Source organism: Thalia democratica, chromosome 2 (genome assembly GCF_965202585.1).
Source record: "Thalia democratica chromosome 2, ktThaDemo2.hap1.1, whole genome shotgun sequence".
Classification (NCBI taxonomy): Eukaryota; Metazoa; Chordata; class Thaliacea; order Salpida; family Salpidae; genus Thalia; species Thalia democratica.
This window is the reverse complement of record NC_139166.1, coordinates 71,359,456-71,383,303: the sequence shown is the minus strand read 5'-3', so window position 1 is coordinate 71,383,303 and position 23,848 is coordinate 71,359,456.

Genomic DNA, 23,848 nt, shown 5'->3' with positions numbered 1-23,848 from the left:
TTTTGTATATACATGAAAGCCCCAAAAGTAGTGTAAATAAATTTAGGTTTTTAGTTTAAAAGAAATGTGTACACAAATTAAATTTTTAAATCTATAAGTAGTCAAAAATAACACAATTTTATCATTTACTTAAAGTTTAAACGTAATTAATGTGACGATTAATATAAATACAGTACATATAGGAATTTGGAATTTAATTGGAGAAACGGATACAAAGTAAGAATAATTTGTTGTACTATCTTTATGAAGTTTATAAATTTTTAAGCTGCAAAGTATCAAAGGTTCAAAATTTTCAGACTATTAATCTACGATGCTTTTATTAACATTTAGTTGTAAAGCTTATTACGTTGAAACTTTTTTTGTGGCGATTTTGATTATCTTTATAAAAAAAAATACGTTAAACATATATTAACATCTGTTAGTATTAACTTTTATCTCACAGGTTAAGTTCCGTAAATTATCTTTTTACATACTTATAATAAATACATGTTTTACATTAAACAAAACTATCTTTAGCTAACATTTTTATGTTAATCTTTTTACTTGCAATAGAAAATGTTTAGTTAAAAATAAGTCAAAAAATTGAAAATCTACATGTTTTTGTTGTTTGTCTACGGCTAGCGTATTTTAAATAATTAAAATGATATGGTGTACTTAAACTTAAACAACTAAGTTTAAAAATCCTTACCGTACAAAAACGTTTCAAAGTTAGTATAGGCATAGTTTTTCATAATTTATGCTTTTTAAATCAAGTTTTTGTATATGCTATAACTTCTTACACTTGTATCTTTGTTCGTCTTATGTTTACAAAAAGAAGAACTCTTACTTAAAGACGCTTTAATTATAATGACTCTGCTTTAAAATCAAAGTTACAGTAGGCTATAAGACTGTAAGAGCAAAAGTATTAAAAAAATACTGTTTAATGCTCACATTAAAAACAATGCCTTATCAGTAAAATGTGTACTACTTATCTTTTAAAACAAACTAGAGAATTTTAAAGGTAGCTACTATGTCTAGATTTTTTAGGGCTATATAAATTTCATCAGAGTTACACTACTTTATATCGTTTTACACATTCTCAAAACTAATAAACCTGATAGATAACATTTACTTAAACATTAATACATGGAATATGTAACAACTGAAGTTTGTAATATATGCAGAACTTTCACTGAGCTTTCAAAAAAACTATTTTGAAATTACATCGAAAATTAGTACAAATTTGTAAAAATTTTGATTTAAAAACGTTTTATTTTAATCTCTTTTTCTAATTTCTTTGAAGCTTTAAAAAAGTTGATAGCTCGTTATATTTTTAAGTACAAATTAAAATATTAATAAAGTTCGATTAAACATAAAAGTACACAACAATCTGATTTGCACATGATTTTCATTTAAATAAGACATTCTGCACATATTTCTAATAGTATTATCAGAATTTCAAAGACATTTTTCAATAAATATGATTTATTTTTACTTTTGTTATAAATTTAATTTACAGTCAAAAACTTAGCTTATTCTTCTAGTCAGATCAGTTGAATTTTTTATATCTAATGAAAATAGAACTACTTTAATTAATAAATTTCGGGTATAAACATTTTCAGCATAGGCAACTATTTGAACCTTTTTATTTGTTTGTAGCACCTAAACATACGAATTAAATTGTTGATAATAAAATTCAACTTTTAAAAACACAACAGCATAAAAGTAGCCACTAAGTGCAATCATCTCTGCAGATCGGACACTGAAAACTTGCATCCGAACCATTTTGTTGAATTCGAGCCATTTCTCTGCACAAAAATGGTCGCGTGGCAAACAGCAGTTATCCTGACCATTTTCAAAATCTTCCCAGCAAATGTTGCAAGAAAGCTGATTTTTGAAATTTTCCATTCGATCTTGGAATTTAAAATAAAACTGGTCAACTCTCTTAATTGAGTCTTGGTATTTGCAGTAATTTTTAATTCTTTTTTTGGTATGTGATTGCACAATTCTGTATAGCTTGAGAATTTTGTTTTTGGTCCCTACACCATCTACAAACAAACGACTTTATTACGTTTTTTTTCTTTCACGTTTTCGTTTATTTTTGTATATTTTTCACGTATTCGTTATCGACTTTATCTTTTTTCATTTTTTTTAGATTAAAAAAATTCTTCTTTACATAAAAACCCCACAAAAACTGTCAGAAATATTCTGTATTCAAGTTATCGAGTTTAGTTACTTTTCTCAAACCATCCATCATTTAAATAATCTGAATATCTCAACAATCTGATGTAATTAATCAGTGTTTTTCTAGGAAAACGTACATTTCTATTTTTACGGCATGAAACTTTCTTTTGTTAACTTCGTTTTTTCAACTTAAAATTCACCAAGCGATTTCTCGCATGTATTCAACGTAGTTGTTAACAACTCGCTTGAAATGCCGGGTGTTGTCAATATCGATATTCGTCATTTTTAATCAGGTAAAATATGTTAAACTAAAAATCACATCTTAAGTTGTACTGCTTGTACAACTTAAGTCGCCTTTTTGTCCAAGAGAGATTTAAAAAGTACACAAATTGGTTAGTTGAAACTTTTGTAGATTTAAAAAATAGTTTTGAACGTTTTACAATAACTTTTATTTCCTTTATTATAATATTAAATAGCGAAACTTTACTTAAACATATGAGTTTTAATTTACTAGTTATTTTAAATATTTTTAACATTTATACTAACTTATTATTTAATTTACTTTAATGCTTAAAAAATTAATCTATCTTTAGATAAAAGTATACACATTAGTCATAATTGGAAAAATCAAACCCTACCAACTTCTATTTTATTTAAAAAACATTGTACAGCTTAAATTTTCATTTTGTGTTTATAATTTCATAGTATACTTATTGTTTGTATGTTAAAACAAACAAGTAAACTAGATGTTTTTAGCTGCGTAACTTCTTAAACTTTTTGTATTGTTTTTTATTGTTTAAGACTTAATCCACAATTTTAATTTAGTTGATAACATTATACTATTGTTTAAACAGAACATTTTTGTTTTTATAAATGTTTACTTAAACCTTTGCTTAAATGGTTTCAGTCTAAATATGTTAAACTATGAAAATAAAAGAACAATAAAAACCTAGATTTTTAACCATTAAGACATGCTATCTGAATTTCAAGATGAAAAATAAATCTTGTAATCAAAAAAGTCAAAAACACTTCATGTTTACGTTTTTTTTTTAAATACTGTTTTTGTTTCTTAGGTCACTTGATGTCTGAGCAAAAAACTATTTCAATGAAAACAATAAACTAAATTACAAACCTGCTTTTAAGACCTATAGTATTAGCATACAGTTTATGAATAACATTACACTTGTATACTTTACATATAGTAAAAGAAGAAAAAGTCATATAAATACTTTATTCGTCCCTCTTTTTTAACCTCTTTTCGTACTACTAAATTTTAGGAGTTAGTATGAAGATTAAAATACATTTTTAATATATCTTGATTTATAGTGGTAAATTTTTAGTTTGTAAAACTGGCATATAATTTTACTTGTATGATTAATAAGTTAAAGTAGTAATGTTAGGTTTAATATTAAGTCTTTATAAAGTTTTTAATGAAAAGCATTAGTCAAAATGTAAGCTATAAAACATATACTTGCGTTGTTGAAGAGTATTTCCTTCAAGAAAATAAATCAATAATGAATATAAGCTGTAGTTCAAAACTTAAAAGTAATAACTTTTGTATATGACCAAGATTTTAATAAAACTAATAACAAATAAGTTTCTGAACTTAAACAAAAATTTAAAAGTATTAACTAGTAAATTTAAATGATAAGAGTATAAGTTTACAGTGTTCTATATACTTAGTCTCAATTAAAGTACAAAAAAAAACTCTGTTAAAACAATAATTATTTTTATCAAAACAACTTTAAACTGAAATTAAAAAAGAACAGCTTGAAAATGGTGCATTGTTACAGGTTATTAATGATTGTTTATATTAGAAGCAAAAAATATTATCATAAACTAATTATGTCATATTAGAACTATTTCCTTTAAAAGTGACTTAAAAAAAATTCATGTTTTATTTAATAATAGTAACAGTGTTAGAAACTATTAAAAGTATTTTACAAAAAAAAAAAAAAAAGCTATTCTATTGTGCAGTGTTTAAGCATGTAAATTAAGTTTATTAGTTCTTCTCTTTATTAAGTTATTGTTAAATAGTTTACTACTAACAAATTTTAGAAACTTTGCATTAGTAATCACTTAAATTTCGTGACCATATTTTTAATTTATCTAGTAAACAACATTTATGTGCCGATTTATTTGAATTTAATTGTGAGTTAACAAAAATAATTTCCAAAGTGTTCAAATATTGTATAGCAATTTAATATAAGCAAAAAAAAATCAAAAAAATTAAAACTTTGTCAAATAACAAACTGTAAAAGCATGTAAAAAAACTAATCAGAAGCAAGATCATTCAGGATCAACAGTTTGTTTGAAAACTTTCGGTAAAAACGCACGTTTAATCCAAATCCTTCTCGCAAACGAAAGACCTGTAGTTGAGCCTGCAGTCTGCTTGTTGGAAGAAACTGGGGCCCAGCTGCCCTTTCCTCCCCACGCACCCCAGCCCCCCGCACGCTTCGTGGCTGCCTTCGCCCTTTTCAACGGTCAAGCAGTGACGTTCGTTGTTGGAATTTCTCACCCAAAATTCGTCCCAAGTCTGAGACAACGGGCCGAGCGCGTCTCTGGGGTTTTCAAAAAAACATTTATTTTAAACTTGATATTTATTAAGTGATAATAGTTTTTTCAACGACAGAAAAAAAACGCCCAAAAAAACCGGTCCAAAGATAGAAAGTGCAAAAAACCTTTCGGCTATCGAGTAGTACTTTACCCGGTTTAACGCCCAGGGCACATAAATGTGTTTTAGTTTAAAATTCATGTTTTTGTTAAATTACTTTTTGTTTTAACTGTATATTAATTCAGTCTTACTAAAAAACAGTTTTCAGCGTTTAGAAATTTCTGATTTAAAATCACAACTGTTTATTAAAATAACTCACTCGACGTTTCTAACGGACATTTCGTAAACCTTTCCCTCCGTTCGGAACGCCCAGCTCTTCCAAGTGTAGGAGGGGTCGGCTTGAAAGGCGGCAACGTCCCAGCCCGCGCCCACGCCTTGGCAGATCTTTCTCGCGCTCTCATAAGAAGCACCGGTCTGGTCGAAGTCGTAATAATACTGCTTTCTTCCAGATTCAGACTCAATCATGCGTCTGTCTTCAGAAAAATCAACATTCCAAGTGTAAGCTGCAGTGTTTAAAATAGCATTAGTTAAAAATGAAAGAAATGTTTTGACTATGTATCTCATTTGTATTTTTTGTAAGTTTTTAAGATAAATATAGCATAAACAAGCTTGAAAAGTTTTTCATTTTACTCTAGTATTTTTATTAATGATTTTTAGTGCTATTTAAAGTAATATGACTATAATACCTATTCAACGATACTGGAATCCTCTTAAAATCTCGGTTTTGTAAAAAATAAGTCTGTAAGTTTGGTAGTATTATAAAAGCTGATTATTTAAGTATCAAGTTTAATGCAGTGAATTATAAAATTAAATAATATTCACTGGTTTCGTAAACAAATAAAGCAAAGACTATTGAATGAAACTTTGAATGAAACTCGAATATAAGCTATAACCAAGCAAATTTTCATTACTACTTTGAAAAATAAAATTATTTCCAAATACTTAATAGCTTATTAACATTGGCAGTAATCCCAACTTCCACGGTTATGGTAGCACCACGGGTAAGGTGCCGTCCACCACGTCCCCCAGAAGAAGTACTTTCTCACGCAAGTGTTTTCGTATTCGGGTATTTTCCCGTGCCAGTTACTAAAATCGCACACGTATCCGTTGGAAGTTCTTACCGCAAGGTTCGAAATTCCTGTAAAGAAACCGTTTCGAAAATTCGTGCATAAGAACTTTCATTTTTGAAATGCTAAACTAAACTTTTCTAATTTTGTCTCAGAATAAGTAGTTCTTAACGTTAAATTGTATATTTTTATAAAGCTTAAAAGTAGTCTTTCACATGTTTAAAACAAGTTTTCAATGTATCTAATTATTACTTAGTTTAAAAAGTTTTACAAATATCTAGAAATTGAAAACAAAAAATCATAAAATATGCATTTGTTCGTTTTAAAACGCGAAACATCTGAAAAAAACTTTGATGTGATGATTTGAATTGGAAGTTTAATAAAAAAGTAAAACTCACTGGCGTTGCTTAATACGACAAATGTTGCCAAAACCTGTAAATTAATATTAAATAAAAATCAATATAAAGTTTTAAAACAATCTGCACACATGTCCTTAAATAGAGTCTATTTTTAAAAATAACCTCATAATCTGATTGTCTTTTCTAAAACACTTTATTTCTAATTTCGTTAAGACAAGTAAATAATAACAGTGTAAGGTTTTATTTGTTTAAATAATTCTCTTAATTTTTTAAAACTTACAAAGAAGTGAAAAGAAACTCTCATGTTTTTCTTGAATTGAATTAATTAGTCTTAAACCTGTGTAAATATTATTTATTATTTTAAACTAGATGAGATTGTTTGTGTCTATAAATAATGCTATCATTCAAATAAATAGTTTTATACTTTCTAAATTTATTATAAAAAATAACTTTCTAAATAGTTTTAAATAATTTCCAACAAAACTAAATAAACTGTTCTAGAAGTAAATGTTATCAAAAAATAAATTTAACTTTCTTATAAATGTTGAACCTTTTTTAAACAAACATATTACTTACTAAATTTAAATCAAGACTTTAAATTTTGTTTTACAAGTCAAAACTTGTGGATAAAAAAAAAGTTATTATATTAACAAATCGTAAGTAAAGTTTATTTTAACGTTTAAGTATATTTTATGTAAACTTTATTGTATCACGGCAAATAAAAATCTAGGCTTTAAATCTGTTATTCTTTCGCCGATGTTTTTTATAAGTTTAATATTTTTTTGGTTAGTTAAGTGTTTAATTAGAAGAAAGTTTAACATAAGCTTAAACGTAAGTTTTTCATCTAGTTAAATTAGATTGAAAGTAAAACACTATAAACTATTTTAGTGCGTATAATTTGTATGATAGCAAATGAATAGAAAATAAAGAAATTGATTTATTGCAACAGATATTTTAAATCAATTAATTCAATTAGCTTCTTTTACAATGATTAACTATTAAAACTAAATCGTTTTTTTTTAAATTAAAAATTTAAAAAAAACCTAATTTTTTTTAATAAATAATACGGTTTCATTGCTCTCTTTAAAAACCTTAAAAAAAAATTACATATTTTTATATACATTAAATGTATTCATTAAATTAATGCATATTTATAGTTCCATGTTTTAATAACTTACTCATCATAGATCTTTTAATGAAGTAGTAACTGCGCTAGGAAATAAATTGAAATATAATTTAAACTTACTTTTATTTCTCTGAATTCAATCAGAAATCTCATTTTCTTTAAACCGAAACTTGTAAAACGAAATACCTTAAATAGAACTTTTTTTTTATACAGTCTCTTATTAATAGTCAAGTATTTATAATATGTTTGAATTTCTGAAATTTTTACCGTGTTTTAGTTTTTTAAACTAGATAATTAAATATAATTATGCAGTTTTACAAGCTTTCGAATAAAACAACACTTTTCGTGTTTATAATTGCATGGAAAAATACTAAAAAAAATTATTAAATAATATGATAAATTAAATATAAGCTAACACCAAGCTTCTACATTTGGTATGCAAATTTTTACTAACAAAAAAAAATACTTATATTCTTTAAAACAGTCTATAAAATATGTATGATTTTTTGGTTTGTATTTTTATTAAAACTTTTAAAATACCGTTAAAATTACTTGTATAGATATTTAAGCTTTGAAACAATATATTTGAACTCTACCATACTAATATGCATAATTGAAAACTGCTTGAACAATTGCTTTGAAAAACTAACTTTAATTTTTTAATTCACAATCTATTTAAAGTTTTTTTTAACTATCATCATTGCCTTTTTTAGTTTTTAGATTACCTTTTGACTTTAATTATCAATCCTCTGAATTTAGTATACATTTATTTTTAATCAATTACGTAGCTTGTTAAAGATAAAATATTACTTTTCACATAAATATAATCTGGAAAAAAATTAAGGTTCTAAATGATAATTAAGATCACCTGTTTTTGTTTTGACAAAATTACATAACGAGTTTATTTTAGAATAAAATTTTAAGTTACTATACATAAAACATAAATAGATACTTAAAATATATAGAACAAAAAGATAATTGCTTAGGTTGATATTAACGGTTCTATTTACTAAACAAATTTTTCCAAGCTTTTATAAATTACTTATAAAAAAAAGTTTTGTTACGTTCATTCTATACTTAAGAAGAAAAATAGAAGATGAAACTATTTCTACTTTAATTTTGCTTATAGTATATACTTATAGAGGAGTATTTTTATTTATTTATAAAGAAAACTTGTTTGTTTTGTATCTTCAGTTTTTGTTTCGCTCCATCTAACAATAACCATCTAATAAATTTTTCTGTAAAAAGTTGCTATATCAGCTTTATTCATTTTTTAATGCGTTTTTTCTTGAACAAAAATTAAAAATAAGCTAACTACTATAAGCTAACATAATATAACTAAGATTAAACAGATTAAGTATTTGAATATATATTATCATTTTAGTTATCGAGAAAATTATATTAAGTGATTTAATGAAAATAAGTTTATATAAACTAAACTATCATTAATGACAACCGATTTTTAAAAAATGTTTATTTTTTCAAAGGCTTTTTGATAAAAATTATTTTCTGAGAAGAAAATGTCTATGTTCATACAAATTAAAAAGTATATTTTGTATAAAATTACTACCAAAACCACAGTGATATTGGAAAACTAAAACTAAAATAAAAAGCCATAATTATTTGTTTTTAAATCACCTACATTGTCAATAAAAATGTTTTTTATTAAATCCTTTAAGCAAAATAACAATCATAGATAAATAAAGGCGCTAATAAGTTCTACTTCTTTGAGAGCTAATTGTGCTATTTTCTACCAGATATTTCAGAAGATTGTCAAGAATTCTTTTTAGTAAATGTACATCAGCTAGCACTTTTATTCACTTAAACAAGTATATAGCTTATTATATTTTAACTTAAAATCAAAATATTAAAGTGTGATATTGACTGTTAGCAATGGTATAAAACATATAAATCATATACTTATAATTTGTTGGGCTAACAGTTGTTTTACATAGGTAGCGTTTTGTAACAAGTTTGTAGTTCAGCAAAGTTATCTTTATTAAATCATTAGACAAATATAAATAGGAAACTGTAAGTCAAAAATTAATTGTAAAATGCTTGAAGTTTCTTAACAAATTAGTGGTAGCAAAATATTGTTTTAAATTTTATTTTTAACTATAGCATTAACACTTTGTATGTTTTCTTTATTTTAGGCAATATGATATGACAATTATTTCAGTATCAGTATATTTTATCACACGAGAAATAAATCTTATCATAAACAAATAAATGTATATACAATTAAAAACTAGTCAACCACTAGGCAAAAAAATAAAACAGAAAATACAAACTTTTTTATGAGTTTTCAAATTTTATACAATATACTTTGGGACTTTGTCATAAAATTGAAAGTCTTTTATAGAAATCTATAGTGTTTTCTAATGAAGTTAGAAGGAAATTTTTAAACGTGAAAAAAACACATAAACGTATGACCTTAAAAAATTTCGACTCAAAGAATAATTTTAGTTTTAGCAAGTTTTTATGTAAGAAATATGAACATAAAAAAAAACCTTTATACCATCGTACACACTCTTTTGAATTGTAATTATGACCACAATATTTTGAAAAACATAAAAGAAACATGTACAATAAGCACTAACATTCTGCTCAGCAGAGTTTTATGAGTCTGTATGTTATTTTAGCTAAATATGTATCAGATAGCTAAAAGCTGAAAATGCGTTAAAATAAAAATTTAAACCACTGCTTAAATGCGTCTAGCTAACGTTGTTCAACTTAAACAACACTTAAGCACTTTAAATTACTTTTTAATTTTAAGTTTTATTCATTTTTAAAACTTTGTTATGTTTAACACTCTAATTACATAAAAAAAAATATCCTAGCTATTATATAAAAGTAACAAGTTACTTTACTCGTTACAAGTTTACTTAAGAAAGAAACTACATAGTTGTAACTCAGAAATATAAATACATATCTCGATAAAAACAAATAAAACATTAAACCTTGAATGATACGTCGCTTGCGATATGTTTTTGTTTGTTTTGCATAAATTTAGCTTTTTTAAGTAATTTAAAGCAATCAACCGAAGTTGTATTTCAAAACTTAATTTTTCTGGAATTATTGCAATTAAAAACAACATTTATTCAAACTGAAAAGAAAACATTCGAAACTTCACAATAAGTTAAAAAAAAACTCATGTATATTTTTAGCTGAAATTCTTCACTTTCAAAGAAACTTGTTTTAATAAAATAAAATAATGAAGTTGTTCATCATCTAAAAAGTAAATTTATAACGGAATGCTCAGTTTAAAAAAGCACTGATAAAAACCTTGCTTTTTTAAGACAATGAAAAATTGTAAACTTTATAACAGTCAATATAAAAGCTTTATATTAGAAACACTAAAGTATATAAATATAAAATTTATAATTAAAGTGATAAAATTTTAATATTTTTATAAGAGTTTATTATAATTACCAAACACTTCTAGTTAAATTTTTTCTAGAAAACATCTTTGATTAGTGTTTTTGTTAAATGTTTTGCAATTTTAAGAACATGTATTCTGTAAATAAAAAAAAATTGTTTAAAAAAAAAAATGTATGTTTTAAAAGTAACATATTCGTAAATCTATCAAATAGTATAGTTGAAAAAAATTTAATATGTCTTTATTAACATTCACACTGTGTTTAAAGGTGATATGAATTTTTTTAAAAATCTTTTGTAAACTTTTTTCTTATTTATTTAACCTGAAACTATCAAAAATTTTTTTACTTGTTTGTACCGTGAAATTAAAATTAAAGGTTTTAGTTCTAGTTGATAAAATTTGGTCTGTATCATTTATATTTTCACATACTAGAATAAAATTTATAAATATAGCAATGAATAACATGAAGTTGTAATTGTTAAAGTAACAAGTTTTTTTAAACTTAAATAAAAAGTAAGTTGTAACTAAGAAGTATAAATACGTATCTCGAGAGTAACAAACAAAACATTAAGCTTATAGATACGTTGTTCGCGACATGTTTTTGTTTGTTTTGTCTAAATAAAACTCTTCTAAGAGTAATACAAAGCAAAAAACATCAGTTGTATTTCAAAACTTCATGTTTTCGGAATTATTGTAATTAAAAATAACTTTTATTTGAATTAAAAAACAACATGTGCTTCACACTATTTATTTAAATCGTATACTGTTTATTAATACGAAGCTGTTTTTTACAGTTTTAGTTGCATGTTTTAGATACGTTAAGCCAAGTAGATAAGTTTTTTTAATTTTTGAAAAAAAACTACTTGTATTTTTGAAATTTTAATCACTGTATATATATATATATTTTCAAAATAATAACTAGCTAAATTAGTAAGAAATCGTATCTATGTTTCTTTGGTATAAGCAACACTTGGGGTTAAATACTTAAGTCAAACTTAATTTAAAACTAGTTCTTCAAATTTAAATAAGTAAATAAAACGTGTACTTTTTTACAGGCATTAATAATAAAGCTATATGATGACTACTTTCACTAAAATAGTAGTTTTTTTAAGAATTTTCGCAATTTCAGCAAATTGTGTTGATATTTGTACTGATGATTGTGTTCAAGGTTTAAACTGTTATTGTATAAGTATATTTATATTATTAATTATTTTTATACGTTAAGAAATAACAGATTAAAATCTGCAAAATTATATACTAGCTTTAACTTTTGAAGACCTACAAAACTTTTTAAACTAGTTATTTAAGCATTTGAACTTTTAGAAACTTATACTGTTTACTTGAAAAGAAGTTTAGTCTCTGAAATAAACATTTTTATGTACAAATTTCAAATAACCAACATTAGGTCAAACTCACATGATTTTTAAAGAACAATCTTATAAAAAGTTTTAACTTCCAACAGAAAGCTGTACCTTTAAATCGTTTATCCTCACCCCTCACGCAACGACATTCCACAAAGCACGTGGACTCTGTATTGCCTTGGGCGGGGACATTGTCCAGGAGTCCATGGGGCCGGAAGGAGCACAGCATCACAGGTTATTTGAGTCAAATTATATTACTACTTATTACTTTTATTTAAACAATGTCTCAGTTTCATTCGTTTCAGACTTATTTAATGCTAACTAGATGATAGAGATTAGTTTAGGACCTTATGTTTTTAAAGCTTTACTTGAAAACAACTAACTGGAATCGTTAACGACAGTTAAGGTGTTTAAACTAAGTTAAAACTATTACGAATGTACTATTCTTAGCTTAAAGTTGTAGCAAAATAAACAAATAGTCATGTTTAACACAAGTAGATTAAAATATCGTTTAATTTCTATTCTAGTAAAAAAACAAGTATGAAACAACAAAAAAAAAACAACTGTTATTTTTAACAGCACTATGAGATCAGTAGTCAAATCAGCCCAGGACAGTGGATACGGTATCATCTTTGTAGGCATTACAGACGCCTTCTCTGATGGACAGTTTAAATATTGGTCTTCAGCTAAGGACTACAATGAAACCGGCGCAGCTTGGCAGTCACATGCTAATCTTGACGGGGTTGCCACAGGAAGTAATCCTCCGATACAATATGATTGTGGGTGTATTGTTAGTGATGGTCTTATTAATGACACTACTTGCAAGATAAGTTATTTCGGGCTATGCGAGCTGACTCACATAATTTGTTAATTTTTGATTATGTGTCTCGATATGTATCAGGTTAAAAAAATACAATACTCGAAACCTTTCTCCTATGTGTATGTATAATAAAAAAGTTGTGTAAGTTTAAATAAAGTTATGGATTAAATTTCATTATATAGTTTAGTTAACTAAAAAGTAAGTTATAATTTCAAAGAGAAGAAAGGTTTTAAAGCTGAGCTTAGTCGTTTTTTTCATTTTTATGGAATAATGTTTATGCTATACATTGCCGGTAAAATCTTAGAACTTTTTCTTCTTTAGATCTTTTTATTCAGAACAGTTTCCATAACAAAAGTATAACTATACATTACTTTAACAAGTTTTTATTTATAAACTAACTTTATCTTCATAATTTATCATAAGCACATTTAATTATAAATTAATCCGAAAAGGTTTAAAAGTATTGTTGAAAACTTTCTGGCAGCAAAAATTAAAAAGTAGGTCTTTATAAACTACTTATTGTATTTGTATTTATCAGTTTAAAAAAAAAATATATATGACCTAAAACAATTTTTTTGAATTTTATTTTTGGACTCATCAGTACAATAAAATAAATATTTAAAACATGAGAAAAAATATTATCAGTCAAAGATTAATAGCTTATTTTTTTAATCTAAACATGTTGCTAAGTTGAAATGTTGAATTAAAAAGAAAATGTTATTTTTATAACTTTTATCGAAATAACTGACAAATAGTTTTTTAAGAAAGAAAAAAGGTTTAAAGAAGTTTAACTTAGTAGAAAACTTATATTAAAGAAACTAAATGTAGCTAAAGTTTATTGAACAGTAAAATAAAAGACGCTTAAAATATTTAGTCCTAGAACTTGGTGCACAAGGAACCTTGCGGTTCTCGGGTCGCACACCACGGATACCTTTTAATGTCTTGTCCAGGACAATCTAAGTAATTCATCAATAAAATTAACTTGTAAACTTTTTATTTATTTTTTGATTAACTTTAAACTCAATGACCTATGTAATGTTATTCCATATAACACTCAATGCTATATGTAATGTTGTTTGTTGTTGTTATAAGTTTGATTGTAATTCTAATCTTACTAATGGTTTTGATTGTATATAATAATAAATCTTTTGTTAAGAAAAATTTGAGAAAAAAGCATACATAAAATAGATTTAAATTTGTTGGTCGTCTTCATAAATTTAAATTAAGATTCTTTCCAGACAAATTTATTTTAATACTTTGATACTTTATTCTATTTTATTGTCTTTAATATTTATCATTTATGCTTTTATAAAACTTGTAAGTTTAGCTTAATTACTAAATTTTACTTAGCTACAAAAATAATGTATTTGTTGATGCTTTTTATTGATTTTTAGTTTTATAAACTAAAAAATTGATTTCTAATGAATATATTTTAAGCTAAGATAAACATGTGTAAATTACTCTATACTTTACAGACAAAGAGCACATTTAAAATACTTCTTTTTTTATGTCATATAACACTAACTGTTTGAAAATGTTTGTGCAACAAATTTTTTGAAATAATTTAGTTATTTTTTAGCAAACGTAGAAACTATAACATATACTCATTATGTAAACAGCGCGATTCTAAATTAAAAAAATTTACTTGCCTTTTAAGTTCAAGGTAGTCTTGTTTCTTAAAACAAATATTAAAGAACTTAATTTAAATAAAAATTTTATATTGTGTTTTTATTCATTGTAGCATAGAAACTAAACACAACACTTGTACAAAAGTGCTTGACAATAATACTTTCAAAATCAAAAAAGTAGTTTAAAAATCATAGTTTTATTTTAAAATATTGATTTATGAACACAAAGTAGAGAAGTTTCCTACTTTTTGAAAAACAGTTTATGTGTCTACATAGAATTTTTTTTTATTGTACTCTTATTTTTACATTTCAAATAATGCTTAATTTTAAACTCTTGGAAAAATCTTTTTGGTTATTTATTCAAAAATGTTATTTCAATTCTGCTTATCTCAAGTTGAAGTAAACTTTCAAGTTATACTAAGTTTGCAAAATTTTATTTTTAGGATCAAACTGTGCTATCTAACATTATTTCAAATAACTATTTAAAAAACTGTAAAAAGTACATAGTCTTAAACTGTAGGGACATACTATATGCAGTGTATATAAAATACTAATATATTAATAAAGAATTGTGCTTTTTATTTATTTTTAACATAGTTGATGCCAGTTAACTTTGTAGTACAAATTTATAACTAATATAACTTAAAAGGAAAAACTATATACTCAAAAAGTGTTAAAGTTATTTTTTGAAAAACTTCAAAGCTAGTATTATAAACATATAAATCTTTATCGCTTGTTTTGTTTAATCAAGAATTAAAACATTTATTAAATAAATAAAAAAAAAGAAGTGTAGATAAACAATTTGAAAGTCTGTTTTTAAACTAAGAACTTAATTAAATAACTTTGTTTGGAAATTTAATTTTAACTTTAGTAAATGTACTTGTAACACCGCTTTAGTTTTATGTGCGAAAATTAAACTTTGACTGAAATAGAGATAATTTAGAAAACAGTTTCTTACTCGTTCCATAAAAGACTACTATTTTGTTATGTTTTCAGATCTTATGTTGTCAGATCCAGAGATAAAAATAATAAACATTTTACTCTAACAACTTTAAGATTTTTATAACAAATGTTGTATTTCACACACTCGAAAGTTGTTATAAATATATTAATTCTATAAAATTTCAACAATACAGCAAGCTTCTGTTTTCTTCAATGTTTTACAAAAATTTATATGTTAGTATAACAAGTTTTGTAAATTAGTATATTCACATTTGTTACTAAAATTATATTAGTGAACAAGTCTTACGCGGCTCACAGAAGACTTTTTCTGTACAGTGCGGCCCGCAAGCAACTTTTTATAATAAAAATTGGCCTTAAACTTGTAAAAGGCTGCCGACCCCTGATCCAAATGTTTTTTAGATAAAAATTAGTTTTAGTTTAAAGAAGTTTACTCAGAAATTAAGTAAAATTTGGTAAAACATTTAAAAGAACAATTTAAAGTTCGAAGCTACTTATATCTGAGCAATTTTAACCCGGGTTCAATGACAATGTAGTTACAAAGAAAACAATCATTATGAACGAAGTTTTGCTCTAATATATCGAGCTTAAAATATACCTATGTAAATACTAAATTGTATAGAATTAGGATTAAATAAATCTATATCAATCTGTACAGAAATTTATTTAATTTTTTACATGAAAATTACTAATGACGTCACTAATAATTTTATATGCTTTACAACTTTTAAGATATTCTTTTATTAAAGTTTATGATAAAGTTATGCAATAAGTATAAAGCTGAAATATTTTCTCTTGAAAAAAACTTAAAATTTTAATTATGTGTGCCAGTTTTCGTAATTCATACCATTGGAAACTTTACTGAGGTTTTGTGCATTGAAACCGTAGTGTTTAACTAGTTAAGTAATAATGAAAAAGTTCATGAAACATACTAGTCAAATAATAGCAATAAAACCATAATGAATTATAACATAAACTTTAAGTTCCTTTACTTTAAAAAAATAACTATAGTAGAGTTGCTAATTTATTCTGTTGAAAAAAGTTCGATTAAAATAGAACAAATAAAACTAGATTTGAGTATTACAATAGAAAAATAACGATGTTACTTTTTGAACTTCCTAGGTTTATCTATCAGTTATATCTATTAAATTTTTTTTATGTTTTAACTAACAAAACATATACATCATTTTCACATGCTTAAGTTTTAAAAGAAAACATTCGAAAACAAACTTATACTTTGAATTTATTGGTTTAATTGAGCTTTTAACTTCTTAACTATACTTGTAAGGATAGTATTAACCAGCATACATTAAAAAGGTTGCATCTATCTTCATTTAAATGAATGCAAATGTGAAAAATAAAGTTTAGCATCAAATCACCAAAACAAAGTATTTGAAAATTTTTAAATTGCACCAAACAAAATATTGTAATTTGTCAATAATTAAATATGGTATTACCTTTTTAGAAATGTTGTTGTATATTTTCTTTCACTGAGCCATTAAATTTGCTCCTCATTTAATTATTTGTTGAAACTTGTGTCGGTTTTTAGGAACATTTAAATTTTTAAGGAAATTATCAAATCAGTTCCATGACAACTTTCTACCTGCTGAATTGTTAAACTTTATCAGTTTAAAAGTTTAAACTTAAAAATAATTAAATCCGTAGCTAGTAATTAATTTGATAGTAAATATAACAATCAAAAATATTGGATTTGTTTATACATTTGGTAGCTTTTATGTAATGGTTAAACAAGAAATCGAGTTCAAGTTTTTTGTACAACAATTAGTGTTGATCATGTTTATTCGACCACCAAAGCTTTCAGTAGACTTGGAACCTGGGTTTCATTTTTGTTAAAATACGTCATTTAGCTGTGACCGACGAAACCTATATTTAAATCAGTCAAATAAACAATGTAGCTCGCAACAAGCGATTCAAAATAACACCTCAATTATTCATCAAGATTTAAAATACTTTTTTATCGTAAATTTGCATCACTAAACATTTCGCAGTAGATAAATATTTTAATAAAATAATTTAAATTAACCACAAAACCTTAACATGTTTAACGCAATTATAATTGAATTATTTTTCAATTTTATAAGATTAAAACAAACTAGAACAGTCCGTATTTTTACAAAACAAAAAAAAAAGATATTAGGTACTATTCAGTTTTAAAAAGGTTAAATATGTTAAATAACTGTAAGAAATTAAATCAATGTGAGTACGCATTTCATGTAAGGTACGCTTTTTTTGGTTGGGTTCAAGTTGCGTACTTTATCGATATTCCTACTGTATATATAATAGAAAATTTGAAGAAAATCAAAATAACTTTTATTCAACATCCGTTTGAAATTGTACATCCGTTTGAAGTCATTTACATTGATTATTTAAAAATAATGTATTTGACTTAGAACTTTCGCTGTATTCAAAATTATTTAATTATCTAGTGTTCTTTTAAGTATATGTACTTTTGTGCATTTAAAAATAAAGTTTACTATAGTTTACCCCCATGGTTAAATATTAACAAAAACAGTACAACTTTATGTAAACTGTTATATGATTACAGATTTTCAAGTTTAAAACAACTAATTTAGAAAACTTAAACAAAAACTTTAAAAAACTAGCAGTTTTATTAATAAATAGTTTCAGTTGTTGAAAACTTTTAAGACGTGTTTTAGACGAAAAACTAGCCTGAGTTCGTCATAAAAGTATAATAAATCAATGTTAGTTTTGTTAAAACTTTCTAAAAAACATTTATCATTGTGCTTAAAAATCTAAATTATGTCATGCAGCGTTAATTTACTAAAACTTACTCAATACTATTTCACTTTATTTATATCATAACTATATAATTCATTTATATAATTTAAAATTTGACCATTATGTATTGTATTGAGAAATAGTATTTACTTAATATAAGACATTATATAAAAAAATTTGCGAAACCAGATAACTACGTAAAAAAAATCGAGTAAATCTATAGATGTTTGAACGTTGGTAACAAATTTATTAACTTTAAGTAACTTTTTTATTTAGTTTAGATTATTTAAGATCAAATTAAGTTCATTTATAACTCAACTACACTACAGCAACAAAAAAAACATTGATATTTGTTTTGAAAATGAGTTACTAATACTCTACTAATTTCTTTAAAGTTCTTTAAAACCATCGTCAAACTCTAATATTTCATCTCTCAAGCCTTCGTAGTACAAACTCAAACCGGCTGCTTTTTCTACTATTCCATCACAATCAAGTTGCTTTATATTGTTGAGAGCCAGCTCTACTTCGCCGAGACAAACGTTACAGCGGTCAGCTTCAGACAGTTTAGTTTCAACCAAGGAGATGTTAGAGTACAGTTCTTTCATGTTTGAAACAGTACTGTCTTTGCCTTCCATCTTGAAATACTGAGAGAGTTCCAAGTCGTAGCTGGGTACGAAACCTTTCAAAACGTTCATCGTTTTTGTCAAGTCTGAAGAAATGTTTTTCGAACTCAAATCAAACTGGAGTTTTTCTGTTGACCCCGGGATACTAAGAACAAAATACGAGTCACCTATAAAGAAATTGTATTCCAAGTTGAAATTTTTTAGTTTGTTTAGTGTTTTATTTAGATAAACTTCAACTCTTGCATGGTTTGTAGATTTTTTATTTTTTATACTTGATAGTACGTAGCACATTTTCCTTAAAAGGTCAAAATACCCATAGTAGATGTCTTTAAGAGTTGAATGAGATTTCTCAAAAAAGCTGGTATCAAATTGTTCTTTGAGTTTTTCATATTCAATAAAAAACTTTTGCTTTTTTATAAAGCTTTCCAGCTTCAGCCGTCTACATAAAATATTTTCATGGTTTTCTTTATTGAGTTCTAAGTTTTCGAAAGCTTTTTCTAAATCTTTTAAATTTAAAATAGATTCAGTGTCATTTTTTAATTCATTAAGTTTGTCATTGTCATCAGTTTTTTGAACTTCAGCCATTTTTATATCTAGCTCATCAGATTTTCGTTTAAATAAGCTTTTCCTTTCAATGAATTTAATCGACTCGTTAACCTTATGGTCTAGCTGAAAGTACAAGCGTGTAGTCTCTAGAAACCTTTCATCGACGAAACTATTTAAACTACCATAATCTAATTTAACATTCAGGTTTATAGTTCTTCCTTCCGGAGAGACAAACTGAATACTTAAACAGTGAATATCGATAACTTTTTTAACATCCATACAAAACTCCCTAAACGAAAACTGAACTTCTAATAATTTGCTTTTTAGGTTTTCATGTAACTCTTTCGGGTTAGTGTCATTAAATTTTTCTTTGTTTATTTCTACCAAAAATAACAAGTACTCTTTAGCTATGTTGATCAGTTTTTGCTTTTCTTTATTTAATTGTACGTCTAACATGTTTTTTGTTGTTTGTATGTTAACTAATAAGCTCAACTTTGAAGGTTCGTCCAGTAAACTCATTTTTGTTTTAATGTACTAAAAAAATCTTTATGGTTTTTAGAATGTAAATATTTTTTGTCTAATCAAAGTTTTTATGTTTAAACACAACTTATGCAAATCTGAACATAAATATTTAAAACAAAGACAATTCCAAGAAAAAAATGTCTGTCTTCATATTTTTATCTAGTTACAGTTAGCTGAACTAAATATTGATAAGTACACTTCTTTAGCCATTTTTAATTAAATTTAAAATTTTTTGTTTTTAACGTTTAAAAACATGGAAATTACTTAAAAAACTACTCTAATTTGCCTAGAGATAAATTATCTTATTGATAGATAAAATAAAATAGTCGAAATATATAATATAGACTGCTGTAAAAGTACTGTGTATAAAAGTTTATAATGTTATATACTTGAAAAGTTTAATTAAAAAAATACATTAGTTGTGTATACAGTACAAAAAAATCAATTAAACTTTAAAACAAAACATGTTTTAGATCAATAATTAGTCGATATTTATACAAAATTTATAATCTTGTGGCGTTTAAACATCTGAAAAAAATAAATAAGCATGTAAATTTAGTTTCTACTATTAGAGCTTTGTCTTAAAAATATTCAGGCTTCAGTCTTTTAAATTTAAAGTGAAAGCCTGTCTTTGAAAACTAGTTTTAAAAGTGGCTTTTGACTTAAAACGGCTAAAATATTTTTAACCGCATCAAACTATGTCTACTAAGTATATGCTTCTACAGTACTCACAGCTTTAGAGTGTAATGTAGATTAATTTAAAATATAATATATTAAAAGTGCTCTTATATTTAAGTACCTAAAACTAGATTCAGTTTAAAATAATCTTGAAAGTAACCTTAAAGTTACAATACTTGTATAGCCTCAACAAGTTATTAAAATCTGTTACGATGAATTTCATGTTAGTTAGTTTTATTAATCTTTTGATAAGAGGATTTAGAAAAAATATGGTTTAATATTTTTTAGTAATAAAATCTCTAAGTTAGATAAAAAATTAAATAAGTATTTTTAAGTAAGCTAATCAATCAGGTTTTAATTTGGTCATGATTTTAAGCAATAGTACTTTAAATTATTCAAATAATTATTAGCAAAAAAAAAAAAAAACAACTATTTTATTTTTATAACAACTGCTACACATTAGTAATTTTTATATATCATATTTAGGTCAGGGGCGTTGCATGGCGTGGAGCAGATACTCCCCTAAAAAATACTTTATAAAACTGTTTTAGCTGTTATTTCTAAAATTGTTTTTGTTTACAAACGTTGTTTTGTAATTTTAGTTTCTTTTTCACAAATTAGTTTAAAACTTATGAAATTTTGGTTTTCTTAAACTCGTTAACTTTCCGCACCCCCTAATAAAAACACTACGCGTCACAACTGACTGGTTGAGGAAGATAACTTATAAAACTTAACTATACCTGAAACAGTGCTATTTAACGAGCAAAAAATGAATGATTTTAATGTGCTTAAAAAACATACTTCTACTAATTTTTCTAGACATAAAAAATTATATTATAGATTAATAAATATTAATAGATAGTAATTAATAGATTATCTTTTAAACATAATATCCTGTCCTGGACGTTAAAAGATATCCGTGGTGTGCGAATCGATAACCGAAAAGTTCTTCGTACACCAAATCCTAGCACCAAATATTTTGAGCGTCTGTTCAATATACCATGTGTTAACACTAACTGGTTTTTAATTAAGTTTGTATTGATTGAATTGAAGAAAAATTTTGAAAGCTGCCAGCGAGTCTTAGGTTGCCGACTTATGCCCTAGAATCTAGATAAACAGGCCGCATACAAGTGGCTAGCTTATTGTGTCTATATAACCACTATCTTTTGTGTTTTAAAAACGTTAGACTCAGACGCATCATTGATATAAAATCATTTTTTCGCAACAACATTCAGCTGCAAATTTTAGTAGGCGGTTCTGATTGGATATATTATGACTTCTGTTAATCTTAAGTTTTAATAAATAGAACTTATACTTTCGATTAGCTTGTTATTATATGTTCGGTAAAGTAAGTTAAAGGTAAAAATTTATATTTAAAATTTTTGATAAAATAGGTTAGGGATTAGGATTTGGGGTTGAGACAAATGTAATACTGTACTATCAATTTACTTTATTAACATAGAATTCCGAACGAAAAAACTTCCGAAACCTTAATTGCTGACACAACATTATTTTAAGACAAAGCAGCCCTCTTTTGAATCAATCATAGCTTTAAAATTAGTGTTTCTATAACCTTTTATTAGATATTTTATCTTACTAATTGTAAAATAATCAGGTCAAAAGCTCTGCGCTTATTTTATTAATATTTTTACTTTTGGCTTGTTTGAAAAAACTTGATTTTTGAAATTTTTGTACCTCTAATAAACATTGTTTGAACAGCGAATGTCAATGAAACTCCCTTGTAAGAATTTAACTCAAAATATGAATGAAAATCAAACCTATTACAGCTGTTTTGAAACATGTGATACTTTTTGCTGAACATTGCTGAGAAAACTAATATTTATGAAAAAAAATTAAATTTTCAAACAAGTATTAAAAATTTAAATAAAACAAACATAAGCTGTTTAAAAAGATTAATGTTAAAGTAGATGAATAGCTTGGTGACTAAAACGTTATATTCCATACATGGTTTATTAACAATATTAGTGGGTGTATTTTTTAAAAAGAATTGTTAAAAAAGATTGTTTGTATTTTGTCATTTTCCCAAAACTGAAAAAAAATGTCACTTCTATTGGGCATAAGCTGATAAAATTAAGGGCATATGAGGGTTAAAACTTTTTTTTCACAATTTGATCCTATTTTATGTAGTTTTTACTAAGCTATAAGATGCTTTTTACAGATTTTAAAAAATCAAAATAATTTTTGAGATATAGGCGGTCAAAATTGCAGACAACAATAGGTTCCTTATTAATAGAATAGACTATTTCACTAAATATCTATCATAAAATATAAAAAACAAAAAAAAAACAGTTTTTTTTTTTGTTTTTTTTTCTTATAAAACGTTTAATTTTTTATTTTTAAAAATTTTGTTACGAGAGAACTTTCTAAATATTTCAAAGAACATTTCCTGAAAATTTGAGGAAGTTATCACAAAAAACGTAGGTAGGAGAAGATAGATTTTTAGTGATTTCTAGTTATTTGCTGTTTCAGTTTGTGACTTCCATAAGGAACCTATTGTTGCCTCTGACTTTGGCGGCTATATCTAAAAAAGTATTTTGAATTTTTAAAATCTGTAAAAAGCATCTTGTAGCATAATAAAAACTATATAAAGTAAGATCAAGTTGTGAAAAAAGTGTTTTAACCACCTCTATGCCCCTAAAACAATATTACCTGATTTAAAAAATAAAAGTAGTCTGACGGATTAGGGTCTTAATGAGGTCTTGAGAAACTCTATGAACTAAAAGTTGCAATATCAAAATCTAGTGTTAGTATGTTAGAACATATACAAAAAAAAAAACTTTAACCGAATTAAAACCATTTGTGCTTACTTTTCCCTCTTCAATGATAATTGTCAAATTTCTAATATGTAGTAATATTTTTTGTTGGACAAAATCAGACTAAATAAAGCACTCAAACAATTATTTTTAAAAACAGTTCAAATTTCAAAGAAATATTAAATGTATAGTACATTCATAAACCTGTTTTTATTTTATTGTTCTAACATGAGTATAAAAATTTCTACAGCCCAGAACTTTACCTGTAAAAAACACCCATTTTTGTCCAATCTGATTTTATAATGTTGTTTTATGCTATCTTAAGTGTAATTTAACCAGCCCAATTAGGGATTAATAATTAACTACTTAAAAAAAAAAGTGTTAACCTATTCTTTCAATAAAAAAAAACTTTGGTGGCTTGTCATTTGCCAAACTTTTACACGATTAAAATCTCAACAGAAGAAACTA